At 43.2% G+C, this 18,788-nt stretch overlaps 1 long non-coding RNA gene across 2 annotated transcripts in view; it reads left to right on the top strand.

Annotated features, from left to right (window-relative positions):
- Window positions 1–27: 27 nt before the first annotated feature.
- LOC310767622 overlaps window positions 28–18,788 on the top strand; it is a 39,709-nt gene continuing 20,948 nt past the window's right edge. The window contains exon 1 of one of the 2 annotated variants that reach the window (XR_014550975.1): window positions 28–222. This is a non-coding gene — a long non-coding RNA (uncharacterized lncRNA). The remainder of the gene's footprint in view (window positions 223–18,788) is intronic. The other variant, XR_014550976.1, reaches the window with a different exon arrangement.

Below are 18,788 nucleotides of genomic sequence, written 5' to 3'. Positions count from 1 at the left end.
CGCCTCCCCCCGCGCTCGCAACTTGCGCTGCCGGCCGCTGCCTGCGCAGGTCACAGCTCCGCCGGTTCGAGTCCGGAGGGAGGGCAGTCCTCTTGCATCCCTAAGACCAGCAAACGCGCTCTTTAAAAACCAGGCGCCACATTTCTATAGCTCTTTAGATTATCTTCCAAGTTCTTCAGAACCGTCGTCGTAGTAGCTATCCCCTTACAACAACCCTGGAAGGTAGGTCGATTACCTGCGGATGGAGGTAGGGGAGGTGGGGGGGGGGAGCACCGAGGCTTGTCATCAAACACTAGTTGGGGGCTGAGATGAGAGCTGAACCCGGGGCTTCCTAGATCACTGCCCACTCTCTTAGCAACTATGCTATTATTGCTCATTGGCTCATTTCTGCAGCACTTTCATTGTCCAAAGCTATTTCTGACCCATTTCCAGCTTAGCATTATTTGGGACCCATTTCCACAGGGAGCCACGGCTGGGAAAGATGCTCACACCCTGTGCCCCTAGCAACCAAGAAGCTGACAACAATATCAAAATTTGTGAAAACAATTTAGCCCTATAGTGCAATCCCATGCAAATCTATTAGGTTAGTTCCACTGAATTCAATGGGATTTGCTCTCAAGTAAATGCCCATTGAATTGCAACCTTGCAACATAGGCCTAGGTATCTTTACTCAGAAGTAAGCCTCACTGTCTTCAGTGGTGCTTACTCCTAGATATGTGTGCCTAGGATTGCAGATTTATAGTGTGATTCTCTGTGTTGTCTACTCAGAAGTAAGTCCCACTGAGTTCATGGGATTTACTTCCAGGTAAATTAACACAGGACTGCACCCTTAATCTTATTCCAACCCTCTGAGCACTGTCCAGATTTGATTTACTTCCTTTCCTCCTAATGGGCAATTAGGTTGGGCCATACAACACACATCCCCCAGTCTGAAGTTGCCAAAGTCCCTTCTCCTAGCACACCAGGTGGATGTGGAATCTGCAATTTTAAATCTATCCAGAAGGAATCTTTCATTCAGGGTCCAGATCCAGTTAGATGGGAAGATCCTCAGCTTTGGAAGAAACAGGCAGAGGAGCAGAAAGAGGTAACACTAAAAACAGATCCACAGGGGCAAGAGGAGGGGACTCTAACTGAGGCCTGGAAATAAAGACCTTATATCTAATGCCTTTATATCTTGGGAGGAAGATAAGAAATTACCCCTGGGATCTGAATGCTGTTCTTTATTTGTGCTTGGGCGGTTCGAGCGGTTGAAATATAGGTCCCCAACCTGAAACACACTGTGGCCCAGTTGATGCATTCTGTAGAATTAAATGGCAAAGCTCTTCCTGACCTGTATCACTGCAAAGAAAACTCCATCTTAGGAAGAAAGAACCTCTTTCCAGATTCAAAACAAGCAGATGAGGGAGAAGAATGCAGCTTAGGAGTCTTCCTCAAGCGCACTCCCCACTGCTGCCTTTGAAAATTGCAATGCTTAACAATGTAGTTCAATCCAAAGGGAACGAAAGCTTTGCCCACGTGATTCTGCCTGCTGAAACTATAAACAGGAGTGGAGTATGTGCTGGCTGGCTAATAACAGTTCCCTGATTTTAAGGGGTTTGCCATAATCAAGGCCATGATTGCCAAAGCCACCTAACAGGGCTGAATTCAACAGAAAGCAAGGCAGCTACAAGCCAAATGACCTTGTGAATGGCTACCTCTGAATTACCTTTACAGTGGTACCTTGGGTTAAGTACTTAATTCGTTCCGGAGGTCTGTACTTAACCTGAAACTGTTCTTAACCTGAAGCACCACTTTAGCTAATGGGGCCTCCTGCTGCTGCCGTGCCGCTGGAGCACAATTTCTGTTCTCATCCTGAAGCAAAGTTCTTAACCTGAAGCACTATTTCTGGGTTAGCGGAGTGTGTAACCTGAAGCGTATGTAACCTGAAGCGTATGTAACCCGAGGTACCACTGTACTTGAAGGGAGCACTACTTATTTCAATCACACTCACCTTTGAGAATTCCCAATGGCCGGTCTTTTGCAAGAGGCTGTTGAAGCAAAAACCACAGAGAGTCTTGTGGCACCTTCAAGACTAACACATTGATTATGGGATAAGCTTTCATGGAATCCGGCCCATTTCCCACCCCGCTGGATATATGCACCTGCAACTCAGGATAACACTTCGTGCATATGACGAAGTGGACTGCACTCCACAAAAGCTTATGCCATAATGAATTTACTTTTGAATAAATCGGCTTAGAACGGCCGCCTTCATTGTGGAATTGAGCCTTCGTATCGCTGTAATCCCTGCAACCTGCTAAAGTCTTTAAAGCTGTTGCTGGTGTATACTTCTGAGTAGAAGGGCAAACAACTTTTTACAGGCTGATCCAAAAAACATTTACTTGGAAATAAGCTCTCTGGCCTTCTACAAACCTTACGTCCAAAGATCAATTTGCTTTGCCTTTCCTGTTACATTTGAAGGTGGAGGAGCAAGAGAGAAAGTCAGGGATATCAGTTGTTTGGACTGGTGATATTCAGATACTCACTCGAAGGCCTATTACAGTCAGAAGTGTGGACTGGAACTTTTCAAAAGAAAAAAAAAATAGTTACAGTTTGTATCATTGCACATTATGGTATATGAAATATGAAAAAAAATAGTTTATATTTATATAGCACTTTAAGATTTCCAAAGTGCTTCACAGACAAAATCTCTGTAATCCTTACAAGGAATCCTTTAATGTAGGCCAGTAGAATTACAGTATTTCCATATTGCAACATGGGGGAGACTTCACTCCCTTTTCTGCTTGAAGAATGAAGGAGCAGACACTTCATATTTTGAAACTTTAATTCCTGTTCCTGAACTCAGACTTGACAGTCTGCAGCCTGTATTCTAGCACTGACATTGGAGTTTAATCACCATTTGTCTGCAAGTAAGGCAAACCTCCAAGTTTTGTGCTGAATGAAATCCAGGAGTTTCATTGTGAAATCTGAAGATAAAATGTTAGAAATTCAGAACCAGAAACTTAAACAAGAATCCCAAATGAAAAATTCACACGGTTTACAAAGTTGTATGGTGACAAAGAAGGCTAGCTCTATTAGCTCATCAGTCTTCCTATTTTAAACATAGAAGCCTTGTAACTCATACAAAATGTGTGTGATGGGGAGGGGAAGAAGGAGGACAGTTCAAGAAAAAAAATATCTAGCCCTCAAATAGTGCAATTGCTTAAACAGAAGGAGTGAAGTTGACCTTGTTTAGGGCATGAGGAGTAAGTGAGTAAGCCAACGTTCATCACCCTTGCACCCTCCAGATGTTTTAGACTACAACTCCCAGCAGCTGCACATCTGGAGTGCATTCAGGTTGGCGAAGGCTGAAATAAGTCATCAAATTTCCATTGCATCTATTTGAGTTCCCTTGTGGTTTTGGTACACTGCTTCTTGCTCATCTCCAAATAGCAACACTGAGCCTAATGTACAAGGACCTGCAATGGGGGACATTTCTTTTTCCTCACGCTGAATTCATGACGTGATGTTGCAAGGACTGAAATACATTAGAAAGCCCTTCAGGGCTTTCAGAGTGAAAGGAAAGTTATTAATTTGAATTATGGCAGTGCATATATTTAAATATTAACTATTTACCTGGCACTGACCTGCATTCATCCAAACCTGCAGTTGTACAGAACTGGTGCAGAGCTTTTAAAAATGGGAAGAGGGTTCGGGGAAACACAGAGGATTGCCTGTTCTGGCCACTTTCCCAGTGAGACTAGAGCTCCCTTTCTTTAATGCAGCCATTCGAAAGATTTTGAGATGGAAATTCAGCATATAGATCCTTCAGCTTCAGAAAGTTCTGGGCTGTGGTTTTTGAACAGGAAATGCCAGTTCACACACATGGAATATATCTTAGATTACAAGCAACCATGTGTGAGAAAAAGCTCGTGGCTTCTTACCTCACTGCAAAGAGAGCCAGTGTGGTGTAGTGGTTAAGAGCGGTGGACTCGTAATCTGGTGAACCAGGTTCACTTCCCCGCTCCTCCACCTGCAGCTGCTGGGTGACCTTGGGCCAGTCACACTTCTCTGAAGTCTCTTAGCCTCACTTACCTCACAGAGTGTTTGTTGTGGGGAGGAAGGGAAAGGAGGTTGTGAGCCGCTTTGAGACTCCTTAGGGTAGTGATAAAGCGGGATATCAAATCCAAACTCTTCAAAGCAACATGGCGAGGGGGCAGTTTGGAGCAGAGAAATGACAGGGAAAAGGGGTGTTTAATTTGTGAAACCTCAAGCGGGGAGGAGTAGCTTGGAAAGCAGCAACACAGGAAGCCAGGGCAGGATTAGAACCTGAATTGATGCTCTTTGTTTTATATTGCCCCCTCTTGATGCTGCATTTTTCTCAAAGAACTGGCTGCCAAGGTCTATTAGTTATTGCATTTACTTTATATCCCGCCTTTCTCTCCCAGTGAGAAAAGGACACCTAACCCTTTCCCCTAATCTCTCATTGTTCTTTGGACAAGAAATATGATGCTCAGGGCCTGAAATGGTTGGAATTTGTATTACAGAATAATTTATATATCCTTCGTGGGAGCCCTGCAGATGTTTTGAAGGGGTGGTGTACGTATTTGAACAAACATGGTGGAAGTGCTGTCAACCACATTATAGTGTCATTGTCCACTTTTGTGAACACCTGTGAAGTGTTAGAAAGAATAGAAAGAGACCACTTTCCAGTACAGTGGTACCTCAAGTTAAGAACTTAATTCGTTCTGAAGGTCCGTTCTTAACCTGAAACTGTTCTTAACCTGAGGTACCACTTTAGCTAATGGGGCCTCCCGCTGCTGCCGCACTGCCGGAGCACGATTTCTGTTCTCATCCTGAAGCAAAGTTCTTAACTCGAGGTACTATTTATGGGTTAGCGGAGTCTGTAACCTGAAGTGTCTGTAACCTGAGGTACCACTGTATCAGTCACCACAGGTCCTCTAATATAATGTAGAATGTGAGTGCAGAAATACAGAACTTGGTGATATTCAAGAAACACTATATAGTAATCATCTGATGATCTTGCGTCAACTTTTTACAAGCAGATATCCAAATCTTGTTGATGTCTTCCAGCAAATTGTCACAGAACTCAGGCCCTGTTCCATAACTTCTACAATTATAAACTACACACAATCAATACACCTAAGCTGGTTTGACAGTCAGTGCAAAGAGGCCCAGGAAGTTCTGGCTAAGACAATTAGGGATTCCTGTAAGATGATATAGGTTGACACTGCAGAAAAACAAGAAAGCTGAATATATGAAACCCCAGTGGCAAGAATTGGGACTAGCAGTAATGGAACAGAGAGAAGACAAATTCTGGGAACTGGTGACCTGGGGTATTAATTCAGTGAGATCATCACAGGAAGACTCAATTCTTGTCTCTGAGTGGGTTAAATGTTTCTCCCAAAAAATTGGTGGTCAATCTGGGCAATCACATGTACCAGCAGTTTGTAAGGATTTCTAAAAACCTACCTGAATGGCAACCAGTCTCCCTATTGTTTTCTAAAGAAAGCTCTGTGTAGAATGGGTTGAATCTGGAATTAGTCATACATAGAGTAAACCCGGTAAAGTCTGTAGGAATTAAGATAGTCCTCAAGACTGACAATCCCAATTGATTTCAATGGGTCTACTCTAAGGCTGTACAGTGGTACCTCGGTTTAAGTACTTAATTCGTTCCGGAGGTCCGTTCTTAAGCTGAAACTGTTCTTAACCTGAAGCACCACTTTAGCTAATGGGGCCTCCTGCTGCCACTGTGCCGCCGCAGCACGATTTCTGTTCTCATCCTGAAGCAAAGTTCTTAACCTGAAGCACTATTTCTGGGTTATCGGAGTCTGTAATCTGAAGTGTATGTAACCTGAAGCGAATGTAACCCGAGGTACTACTGTATACACATTGTACCTGTACAGCACATTCAGAACACATTCTTTACCTCAGAGAATTCTGGGAACTGTAGTTCAACCCCCAAAGTTACAATTCCCAGCAGCCCTTAACAAACTGCAGTGCTCTTAAATCATTGAAGGGAAAGAATGTGCTTTAAAGGTTTAGTGTGTACACAGCCTTAGTAATTCTGGGTGAATTGCTTTGTTTGGAATGTAACCTGTCATATAAATGAATGAAACTCAGTTATCCTAGTGTAGATCCTTACGTAGCCATAAGATGGTGGGAACTGAACCTGAGACATTAGACGCACAAGCCATGTGCTCTTCAACTGAGTGATGGGGTACATATGGAATTGCAAGGCTGTAGGTCATCCACTGCAACGAGAACTTGAGAAATCAATCCATGGAGTCAATGGGATCTCCTCTCAGTATGGCTAAGTATGGATCCATCCTAGTTGCATAGCCTGATGAAAGAAATACACACCACCTTAGCCAGAAGCCCACAGCCATCTGTATACTTATTCCTGAATAAACATACATATGGTCAGGCTGCAAGCATTCATTCATTAAAACTGATGTTTTAATGTATTTTTAATCTTTTGTTGGCAGTCACCCAGAGTGACTGATGGGCGGGGTATAAATAACGAATTATTATTATTATTATTATTATTATTATTATTATTATTATTAGTATTATTATTATTTTAAATATTATAAAGTTTTAAGTAGGACCGTTGCAAACACCCTCTTGCTTCTGAATCCAGTGTGAGGCAGGCCATTCTAGGGTGAATTAACACGGCGCCTAGTCAACAGAGTAGAGCAGTTGTGTATAAGTGAGGAGGTCACTCAGAAATTGAGCCTTGTTGCGGGGATAACATGGGCATGACAAGTCCACAAGTGTCCCTAAGTTAAAGGACCCCTGGACAGTTAAGTCCTGTCAAAGGCAACTATGGGGTTGCGGCGCCCATCTCGCTTTCAGGCCAAGGGAGCTGGCGTTTGCCCACAGACAGCTTTCCGGGTCATGTGACCAGCATGACTAAACCGCTTCTGGCACAACGGGACACTGTGATGGCAGCCAGAGCGCATGGCAATGCCATTTATTTTCCCACACTGGCTTGCTTTTGAACTGCTAGGTTGGCAGAAGCTGGGACAGAGCAATGGGAGCTCACCCCATCATGGGGATTCGAACTGCTGACCTTCTGATCGGCAAGCCCAAGAGCCTCAGTGGTTTAGACCACAGCACCACCTGCATTCAGCCTTTAAGGGAAAGGGACCCCTGACCATTAGGTCCAGCCGTGGCCGATTCTGGGGTTGCGGTGCTCATCTCGCTTTATTGGCCAAGGGAGCCGGCGTACAGCTTCTGGGTCATGTGGCCAGCATGACTAAGCCGCTTCTGGTGAACCAGAGCAGCGCACGGAAACACCATTTACCTTCCCGCCAGAGCAGTACCTATTTATCTACTTGCACTTTGACGTGCTTTCGAACTGCTAGGTTGGCAGGAGCAGGGACCGAGCAACGGGAGCTCACCCCGTCGCAGGGATTCGAATTGCCAACCTTCTGATCGGCAAGTCTTAGGCTCTGTGGTTTAACCCCCAGCGCCACCCGCGTCCCAGTTCAGCCATTACACAGAGGCAAACCCAGGTTTGGTGGATGCAGCCAATGAGGAGCTCGCAGATGGCTGGATGTGCTGGGATATCATGCAAGTTTCCAAACACATTGCAGCATTTACACTGTAATTTTTAGGCAGTCACTTAACACATCTTAGGTGACATAGAACAGTCCATTCTCCATAAGGGCTCGCCATTGGCTTGACCCGAGTTCATTATCTTTAAATGGGGTTGATAGCATGTGAGAGTTAACAAGGTAGTGACAATTATGCTATTATACAATAATTAATGCAACATTTACAGTTTCCTGTTAGGAACTGCTTGAACAAAACTGTCTGCTAATGATTTAAATTAGCATTTTAAAAAGACTTCTATTGAACACTCACAACTATCATTGCTGCAGAATAACATATATATATATTCACTGATTATAAATACAGAGAGAGAGAGATGGGGAGAGGGAGAGAGAGAGAGAAATGAGGGAAGCACAATTTACTGTAACAAACATTTGTTATTCAAATGTTTCTGACATGGAGTCTAATTGTGTTTGCATATCACTGTCATGTAAATAATATCACTGAACCTCAGTCTAAAATGGTGCTAGGATTCTGGAAAAAAAGATACATAAAGAGAATGAGACAATTTTGCTTGGCTTGACAAGTCTTTCACATTACCCATATATGTTTTAAGTTAAACCAAAATATAGCCAGGGGCAGACAGGAGTTTCAGCAGTGACCACTGTAATACTGAGTATTTTTAATTACTGTAACAATAAATCACAGAGGAATGTCCTCCAGGAGTGAAATAATTTTCTTTTTTTAAAAAAGAAAAGCCCAACATCTTGGAATATTTCTGAAATTCAATTAATTGAAGGCACCAGATAAAAGGTACAAGTTCTTAATGGTTGTAAAGGAACCCTAAGGGATGGAAGCGAGCTCTCAGCTCAACTTCAAAGTGTGACAGAAATACTTACAGTATTACTTTAAAAAGTATTCAGATCAATGAATCAGTTAAAATTACTTATACATTTAAGAGCCTTTTCATTTTCTCTTTTTGAGCTGGAGAGGCAGAAGTGCTCTCATTTCCTGTGATACAAAAAAGAAGAAAAAAAGTCTGTTGAAACCTGTAAAAGAAATTGTAATTAAAGCCAGCCTTCAGTCAAAAATTGATATTATGGATTTCCAGTTGACACATGATAAAGAGGCCAGGGAAACATAAAAGTGGCTTGATGAGACCTACATTTGCAGGCATTATACTCACATTTCACAGGGTTGTGTAAATACATATTTCCTGAACCATTTGAGGTGCACCCAGTGTTGGCTTCTCCACTGACATGAGAGCTTCCACTCACCAACGACCATATTGTACCATTCCCCAACCCACCGTCATGATGTATAATTTCACAAAATGGCACCTTCAAGTGTAGAGGCAGCATGCTATGACTACTAGATGCTACATGCAGCGGGGAAGAGCTGTTGCTTTCATGTTGGTGAGCTTCCCAGAAGCATCCGGTTGGCTGCTTTTGGAGGCAAGCTGCTAGAGTAGAGAGCCAGTGTGGTGTAGTGGTTAAGAGCGGTAGACTCGTAATCTGGTGAACCGGGTTCGCTTCCCTGCTCCTCCACATGCAGCTGCTGGGTGACCTTGGGCTAGTCACACTTCTTTGAAGTCTCTCAGCCTCACTCACCTCACAGAGTGTTTGTTGTGGGGGAGGAAGGGAAAGGAGAAGGTTAGCCGCTTTGAGACTCCTTAGGGTAGTGATAAAGCAGGATATCAAATCCAAACTCCTCCTCCTCCTCCTCCTCTTCTTCTTCTTTTATTATTATTAAAGATTTGCTTGTTTTACAGTGTAACGTCTCTCGTACTTTTTCAATGTAACATTTTTACAAATCAGTTTCATTTGTTGAGACATTGGGGGGGAAGGGGTGGAGGGGGGAAAGATGGGTGGGGGTAGGGTCAGGTGGCAATGTTTCGATTTTGCTTAAATGTATGTAGGGTGGCACTGTGGGTTAAACCACAGAACCTAGGACTTGCCGATCAGAAGGTCGGCGGTTCGAATCCCTGCGATGGCGTGATCTCCTGTTGCTTGGTCCCTGCTTCTGCCAACCTAGCAGTTTGAAAGCACGTCAAAGTGCAGGTAGATAAATAGGTACTGCTCCGGCGGGAAGGTAAACAGCGTTTCCATGCACTGCTCTGGTTCACCAGAAGCGGCTTAGTCATGCTGGCCACATGACCCGGAAGCTGTCTGCGGACAATTTCCAGCTCCCTTGGCCAATAAAGCAAGATGAGCACCACAACCCCAGAGTCGCCTACGACTGGACCTAATGGTCAGGGGTCCCTTTACCTTTATGTAGGGTTTGGTGTCAGCATTGCTCGTGCTGTTCACTTGTGTTCCTTTGGTGGTGAGAGAGGTTGGGGTTGGCCTAGGGTGTGGCTGTTCATTTGTGGTTGGCTGTGGTGGTCTTTGTTTTCATGTGTGAGTGGGGTGGGTGGGTGTTTTGGATCAGGTTAGCCATATTGATTTGTATGCTGTTGGTGGATTTTTGTCCTTGTCTTGTTGGGCTGTGTATGTGATAAAGGGGAGCCAAACAGGGGTAAAGGCGTCTTCATCTGTTTGTCCCCGTGTCAGTTTCAGTTTATTGGTTATTTTTTTCTAGTAGGGCTGTTTCCCATACTATTTGGTACCATTGGTCCATGCTTATAGAGTAGAGTTCTTGACTTATGAAGGTTGATGGGCTGCTTTGGGGAGGCACGGGCCTGGCCTAAGACATTTTTCTGTCTGGTGTGAAGGACAAGATGGTGTTCCTCCCCAGAAGTAGACTCTGTCTTCAGTGCCAGGGATGGGCAGTGTCCTCTACTGTGCTTAAGGGCAGCAGAGAAAACAGGACAAGTTACATGGCACACATAACTCTTATGTGGGAGATGGATTGAGGATTCAATATATACATTAAAATTTAAACCTCCCATTCTATGTGTGTGGGAGAAATACAAAAAAGTAAGCAGACTGTGAAGCCCTTATAGGTTTTGCAGCTTACAAAAACTTAGGAATTGGGCAGTTATACCCTTTTCCATCCCTTTTATTTGTGGTCTATTGACCTTCCTGTCTTCACCCCAATTGCAGAGAATGAACCACACTTTTTAGTAAGGTAAACAAAAATGTTTACTTACATTTCAATGCAGGCAGCAAATACAAGACAGGTAAGAAAAACTTCTTAGGTACAAAATAAAAAAGTTGGCTTCAGTATAGGCTGTGGGTCACCCCCCCAAAAAAGGCTGTGTGTGTTTGGAGCTCCCAGACACATGTCTGATTAGTTTGGAAGCATGGTACAGAGAGAGTCTCCTCAAAGGCAGGAGGAAGTATAAAAGGTTTGTTACAGAATTCCCACCCAGAGTAGGCAGGGGAAGTAAGCACACAGAGGGTCCTCTCTAGGAAGTTTAAGAACTCTCTGTGTGCTAGCCCTGTTCTTGTCTAGCAAAACATGCATTTGTGTTTTGGCTACAAACCCTACAGCTCTGACCTCAAGCTCCTTGGCATAGCTCCCTGCCTGCCTGGTTGCTGCCACCTGAGGCAGCTGCTCTACTCTGCAGAATGGTAGGGCCAGTCCTGGGGACACTATTATCCTGGAACAAGGTGGTATTTAGGGACACAGGGAACCGCCTTATACCAAGTCACATGATTGCTCCATTTATTGTCAAGACTGAGCTGGCTATGCCCCTGTCCCCAAGTCAGTCTAATTGAAAAAGTGCTCATTTGCTTGCCTAGTCCCAGAACTTAGGCTGCTCGCTTCACAAATAGCTGTGTCCCTCCTGCTCTTCAAACAGAAGATACAGGGTGTGTGATGCTTGTTGGATTAATGTCCTAGTTTGGGCTTAGCCACATATCTCAGTTTATGATGTAACCTGACACATGCAGCACTCTGATTTATGCATTTAAGCCTTTGGTGGAAACAATGTCAAGAGTTCCGACTATCCTTTGCCCTGCTGTGAAAGCCAGGACAGGCAGTGGCGTAGCGTGGGTTGTCAGCACCCGGGGCAAGGCAAGTAATTTGCGCCCCTAACCCGTGGATTTGCGCCCCCTAACCCGTGGATTTGCGCCCCCTAACCCTAACCCCCAGATGTTGCGCCCGGTGCGGCCGGCCCCCCCTGCACCCCCCACGCTACGCCACTGGGGACAGGTACTGTATCATAAGACCACATGGTATGTGTATATGTGCATGCCAACCTTTTAACGCTCATGGGCACATTTGGACTTTTGAGTTAGTTCTGTGGGTGCCACGCTTCTTGCAACATCTCTGTTTGCTCCTCTGGACCCTCATCCCACCAGGACAAAAAGGGAAATTGAACACATGCAGGTGTTTCACTTTTCAAGGGATCTGGGTAAAAGTTGGATCCAGTGGAATTAATCTGAGCCTTGAAAAGCACATAGAGCTGAAACAGGAAGTGGCAAGGAGCGCCACTCTTCCAACTTCCTCCTTGTAGTTTTCAAGGGAGAAAAAGGTAACCACCCTGTGCCCAAATGGGCAGTATGAATGTTGTTGGTGGTGGTAGTTCAGAACCTCTGTTGGCACCAGAAGCCTGAGAGAGCACTTTGTGACCTCTGGATACAGTCTCATAGCAGTGTCCCTGGTGTGTAGGTTTTTATGTGAAATAGCAATTAAAAAACCAACCCTCTCCTGCAGCTTGAAGTGGCAAAATTTCACCGGTTCAACTATTAACATTACAATAAATTATGAAAATGAATTGATTGCTTCATGGCATCATATTCCAACAGCCAGTAACAGAGAACAAGGTTTAATTCTTTATGACTGAATACTCCATATAAATGGCTGAGTCCTCATTTGCAACCAGAAGTTCTATGGTCCAGAAACAAGTTTGCTGTCACCTGTTGTCTGCAGGAACTTGGTGTAAAAGAAGAGAGTGGGATGGAAGGAATTGCAACTTGTTGTCAGGAGGATAAGTTATGAATACCTGCTCAGAAGTGCATGCATCCCAGAGAACTCCTTTGAACTAAGAGTTATTATGACACATTTTTGATAACTCTGTGGACTACACCCCCACCTACTGTGCTGGCAAAGGGGAGCACTGTGGGTCACTGAGCAATGAGAAAATTCACAGTGGATTACAATCACAAAGTCAACTGTGCTAAGGTGTCTTATGATGGTTTATTCTCCAGAAACCAGAATAACAATAAGAAAGAAAGTTGATTCCCAACAGACAGTCGAACAGAGCAACGAAAGTTCGTGACAGTGACCTATAAAATATATGGATCACCATCTTGCAAAACAATTTCCTGTATGGAATTGTAATGCAGTGTGTATACAAGATGATAAGAATGTGCTCACAATCAAAATATAATGCAAGCCCTGCAATCGTTTCAGTTTGTAACGCTGTCCAACTTAAAACCTGCTTTTAGGCTGATGGTAATGCAAGTTGTTGACGATGCTGCAAAGAGCTAGTCCGGTATAGTGTCTAAGAGACGGAGCTGCCTTATTATAATTATTATTACCTCCTTCAATAGCACTTCCAGTCTAGAAGCTAACCATCTCCTCAGTGGGAAGCCAATCTAGTTCTTCATTTCAGCTGATGCCCTACCCAAGAGGATTCGGTGGGGAAAAGAAATGGACGCCAAACAAAAATATCAACAATTCATGCCCGTTGGGAAGTTGAAAAGTCATACTTTGCCAGTATGAATGAAAGGAGGACATACAAGTCCTTTCAAAACACCAGAAGATATTAGCCATTAATGGTGAAATTCTCTTGGTCTGAAGTCATAACTTTCTGGAGGGGTCCAGCATTGTGTAAGCAACTCAAATTTTAACACATCTAATGGAGGATTTGCTTTCATTACATAGTTCCCTTTATCCACCTCTTCCTGTTGTTCGAGTTGTACAGTACTGATAGCTTTCTCAGTATTTTCAGTTGGGATGTTCTCATGCCCTGCCCCTGTCTGTACCTGGATCTTTTCTGTCTCTTTTGCGGCAGACACACTGGGTGCTGCTTGCACAATGTTTGATGAAGTAGTATCTTGTGTCTGGGATTCACTACTACAGCTGTCTTCTGCTTTTTGACACCAGTGTGGTTTTCCACAGCTAAACAAATAGAAACAACACTGCTTCTTTGCTTTTTTCTCCCTCTAGAAGCCTTATTTAGAAAACCCCTATGCCTTTTCTTCTTTTTTTATTTAATATTTTTTATAAATTTTTAGCATACAATTTTTTTTAAGACATACCACACAAAGGACATATGTCCTTGTTTGGACTTCCTTCAGCATCTCTGATAGCTTTCTGTCTTGATTATTTCTCCTGCAATTCTTAACTTAATATTGCCTTTACCTTTTCTAACAAATCATTTCTCCCTTTCCATTTTTACAATATTTCTTAAATTACTCCTCACAGAACTTCTTGTAGTCCTACAAACGTAATCTGATCATCACAAATACTTTTCAAAATACTCAGTAAATTTAGTCCAGTCTTTGGTAAACCTCTGGTCCCGCTGGTCTCAGATCCTTCCTGTTAGCTTGTCTAATTCTGCGTAGTCCATCAATTTCATCCTGCCTATGCCTTTTCTTCAACCTTCAACCATTCAAAACAGTAGCACTGCATTCCTGTTTCCCAATAAAAAAACACCTTTGCTACCTATTTTCTCAGAACTGTGTCAGCACTTTTGGCTTCTGTTCTACTGAGTTACTTTTGGTTTCTGTTCTGAGTCATAAGCACCCCACCTGCCCCTCAAAAAGCAGAGCGCTCTGAAACTCCTCACCTGGTCATAGAAAGGCACCAGTGCTCCTTTGTTTATATTATCATTGCATTTCGTTCCACACATAGATTCCCCTTCTCCCATTTTTTTTAAAAAATTCAGAAACCTATGACAAGACAAACAAAGAGATATCATTAACATCAGATTTCCCATGCTCTGTTAATAACATTGTAATCCACATTAGCTATAAAAAACCTGTTCCATATTAATTCTTTGCTATTGCACCAACACCTGCATACTTTCATAATGGTCAGGATCCATCTCTGTCTTATTCAGCTAATGTCGATTTTATAAATTGCAACACAGGATCACAGCTGTTTAATATTATTTTGTAATTCTTAGCAGTTCTTAACACTGCACTTGGTTTATTTAATTTGTTCCCATAGTTTACACAGCGATCCTTTTCTATCAGGACTCCAGCCGCTTTTCCACGTTGTAGCAAAAGCTATTCTGGCTGCTACTGAAAAAAATCTCTAACTTACTTCTCCATGCAACACCCCCCCCCCTCCAATTGCTTAACAACCCTCAATGGATTCTAAGCAGTCTTATTATATGCAGGATCTTACCCTTTGAACATGGTTGCTGTGGTGGTTATTGTTAGGGGAGGGGAGGGAATCTCACTCATCATATTAGCATAAAATGAGACATCTGTTTGTAGTGTTTGAAGGAGGAGGGATGTTTGAAATGCAGAATTACTCTTGCTCGGAGTGGTGTAATTTGTTCCTGCGCAAACTTCCTTTTTTCCATTCTTTTTTAAAAAAATAAATCTGCTGACTGTAGGAATTGTGGGTTTGCATATGGTGGGTAGACAGAGCTTCACTGGAGATAAATTTGGGGGAATGATAGTGATTCTCATCTCCAAAGGGTAAGGGATATATAGTGGTACCTCGGGTTACAGACGCTTCAGGTTACAGACTCCGCTAACCCAGAAGTAGTACCTTGGGTTAAGAACTTTGCTTCAGGATGAGAACAGAAACTGTGCAGCGGCGGCAGCGGGAGGCCGCATTAGCTAAAGTGGTACCGCAGGTTTCAGTTTAAGAACGGACCTCCAGAACGAATTAAGTTCTTAACCCGAGGTACCACTGTATTAATAATCAGGTGGGAGGAGAAAAGGATGGAAGAATGAATCACCAGGATGCAGTTTCCCTTCTGGAAAAGGCTTACACCTGCAGGTAAAGTCATATCCCCAATGCCAGCCAACTTTTATTGTAAGGTTCCCATCAAGGCAGCATGAAGGATAACTTCATTATACAACTTATGATGCCTTTATTTCTTTGTCTTGTACCCTTTCTGATTCCGTTTAATCACTTAGCTCTGGTAATTTCTTTGGTATTATATGGAAAACTAGGTTTTTAGCCCACCCAGGCCAAACAGATTTGTATCTACCTGTGAAGAGAGCGTGTTTTGTGCTCCCAAGTCCTACAATTTGGAGTTCCATTCTGGGTTCCGTACAACTTCTGAAAATTCTTTGGATGGCAGCTTAGAGCATCTGAGAAGTTAAATATATTTATTCTCTCCACTATGCTCTGCTTTGCATGCGTTAATATTGAAACGCTACCTGTCACCAGCTTCTCCTGTCACGTCTCCCTGTTGACTTCTCTGGCATTCAACACAGCTTCCTGGGGCCTCGACTAACCCGAGTTATTTTCTCATCTTGAATTTTGCCACCTCTTTGCCACCCTTCTCCCAAGACCAGTAATGCATATTTCTGCATATTTTTATTTAATCTCTTAAATGACCTTGATGCAAAAGATGGCATTTTATTTTTTTAAATAACAAAATTGCTGGCCAGGTTTTTCAGTTATTTTGCTCTGATGTAGCTTATCGTTGTAGTTTATGTGTTTTAAATTTATACTGTTTCTATCTTTTCTTTGTTATATGTATTCTGCTGCTAGGTGCCTTAAAGGACTTTGTGAAGCCACGTTGGGTGGGGTATGAATAATAATTAAAAAATATCAGCAACCTTTTTTATTATAAAAAAGCTAACGCCACTATAATAATAGCGGCAAAGGTGTCTTCACACCTTGTAATCTGTGGTGGTGCTAAACACTCAAATCAAAAGGTCAGTCACCCATAAACCACACATTAAGGTTCTGTCTGCACTATCTATTCAAAGCAGCATCATATCACATTAAACAGTCCTGCTTCCCCCCAAAGCATCCTGGGAACTGTAGTTTGTTAAAGGTGTTGGAGAGCTGTTAGGATCTTTAGTGCCCACACAGAGCTACAATTCCCATCATCATCATCATCATCATCATCATTTTTAATTTGGATACCCTCTTTCTATCTTACAATACTCAAGGCGGTCCACAAGCTGAAGAAACAAAAAATGTACATCTTATAACAATCTAATGCAATACAAAAATGTGATAATGAAAACATAACTTTAAAATAGGCAACCTACACCAAAAAGTAACATTCAACAATCATTAGAATATTATTAAATAATAATAACATATAAAAGTTAAACAGAAATCCACTCAACAGTTACAATAAATAATTTCTAAACTATAATCAATAAAGGGACGCGGGGGGCGCTGTGGTCTAAACCACAGAGCCTAGGGCTTGCCGATCAGAAGGTCGGTGGTTCGAATCGCTGCGATGGGGTGAGCTCCCGTTGCTCGCTTCCAGCTCCTGCCAACCTAGCAGTTCGAAAGCACGTCAAAGTGCAAGTAGATAAATAGGTACCGCTCCGGTGGGAAGGTAAACAGTGTTTCTGTGCGCTGCTCTGGTTCGCCAGAAGCGGCTTAGTCATGCTGGCCACATGACCCGGAAGCTGTATGCTGGCTCCCTCGGCCAATAAAGCGAGATGAGCACCGCAACCCCAGAGTCGGTTACGACTGGACCTACTGGTCAGGGTTCCCTTTACCTTTATAATCAATAAAACAATGGCAAGGAAGGAGGCCTTGCTTGATGGAGTCTCTCCCCTGAGAATGTGAATTGCAGACTCATAGGGGTCTCCTATGAGGGGAGGGGAGGCAATTCTTCTTGCTGCTAGCAACCAGCAGCTAGTCCCTATGAACCGAAAGGATCAGAATGGGAATGGGGGTGTGTGGTAGGGGACATTTTGTGCTAGTGGTGTTACATATGAGCATACGCAGTTGCCCATTTCAGGCAATTCCTGACCACAACTCCATCTAGACCAATCCTGTCTAATCTGACAGGCAGTGTGGCTCTCTAAACCCAGCCACATACAAGCTTCTTTAGTTAGAGATGTAAACAGGGCTGGATTTTGGTAACAGAGCACCCTGAGCGTGGAGAAAATATGGCATCCTCTCCCAAATATTTCTTATTTTCACAATAATTCCTTTGGGTACAGTTGCCTTTATAATGGGCCATCTTAGTAGTGTATGTAAATATATATATTTGTGAAAATAACATGCAAAAGTGAATTGAAGCTACCAGCCTTAGGGAAAGATGCTGTGCAAAAATGTGTTTTGTTAAGGGAATTGCGTACAAAATGGGTGTGTATCAGGAGCAACCAGCACTAAAAGGGTGATGAATTTTCAAGAGGATGTTGCTTCAAAAAATAGTCTCAAACTGATATGGAAATGTAGAAACCGGAATGGACCCAGGAGTAATATGGCACCCTAAGGTAGGACAAAATTTGGCCCACCCCGGACCCAGGAGTGAACTTTGGTAATATGGAACCCTAAGGTAGGACAAAATTTGCCCCCCCCCCCATTTATTATTCTTGGGCTCCATGATCACTGCAGATGGTGACAGCAGCCACGAAATTAAAAGACGCCTGCTTCTTGGGAGAAAAGCAATGACAAACCTAGACAGCATCTTAAAAAGCAGAGACATCACCTTGCCAACAAAGGTCCATATAGTAAAAGCTATGGTTTCCCCAGTAGTAATGTATAGAAGTGAGAGCTGGACCATAAAGAAGGCTGACTGCCGAAGAATTGATGCTTTTGAATTATGGTGTTGGAGGAGACTCTTGAGAGTCCCATGGACTGCAAGAAGATCAAACCTATCCATTCTTAAGGAAATCAGCCCTGAGTGCTCACTGGAAGGACAGATCCTGAAGCTGAGGCTCCAATAGTTTGGCCACCTCATGAGAAGAGAAGACTCCCTGGAAAAGATCCTGATGCTGGGAAAGATGGAGGGCACAAGGAGAAGGGGATGACAGAGGACGAGATGGTTGGATGATGTTCTTGAAGCTACCAGCATGAGTTTGACCAAACTGCGGGAGGCAGTGGAAGACAGGAGTGCCTGGCATGCTCTGGTCCATGGGGTCACAAAGAGCCGGACGTGACTAAATGACTAAACAACAACAACAACAACAACAAAATTTATTATTTTCACAATAATTCCTTTTGGCACAGTTAACCTGTATATTTACCCGTATAAATATAGGCTGCTGCTGCTGTTGTTCTTGGTGTTCCTATTACTATTATTTTGCGTCCCCTTGGCCCTTATGTACCCATTCCTGATTGAAGCTCACCATATGTTGCAACAACTTTGAGTTTCTCTACCCTCAATTGAGCAGAGGTCAATGGTGTTGAGTGGGACAGGGGCAATTAACAGTGTGATTAATCCCATA

This window comes from Podarcis filfolensis (genome assembly GCF_964270895.1).
Source record: "Podarcis filfolensis genome assembly, chromosome: 7".
Taxonomy (NCBI): Eukaryota; Metazoa; Chordata; class Lepidosauria; order Squamata; family Lacertidae; genus Podarcis; species Podarcis filfolensis.
The sequence above is the reverse complement of the archived record's forward strand: the minus strand, read 5'-3'. Positions and strand labels throughout refer to the sequence as shown.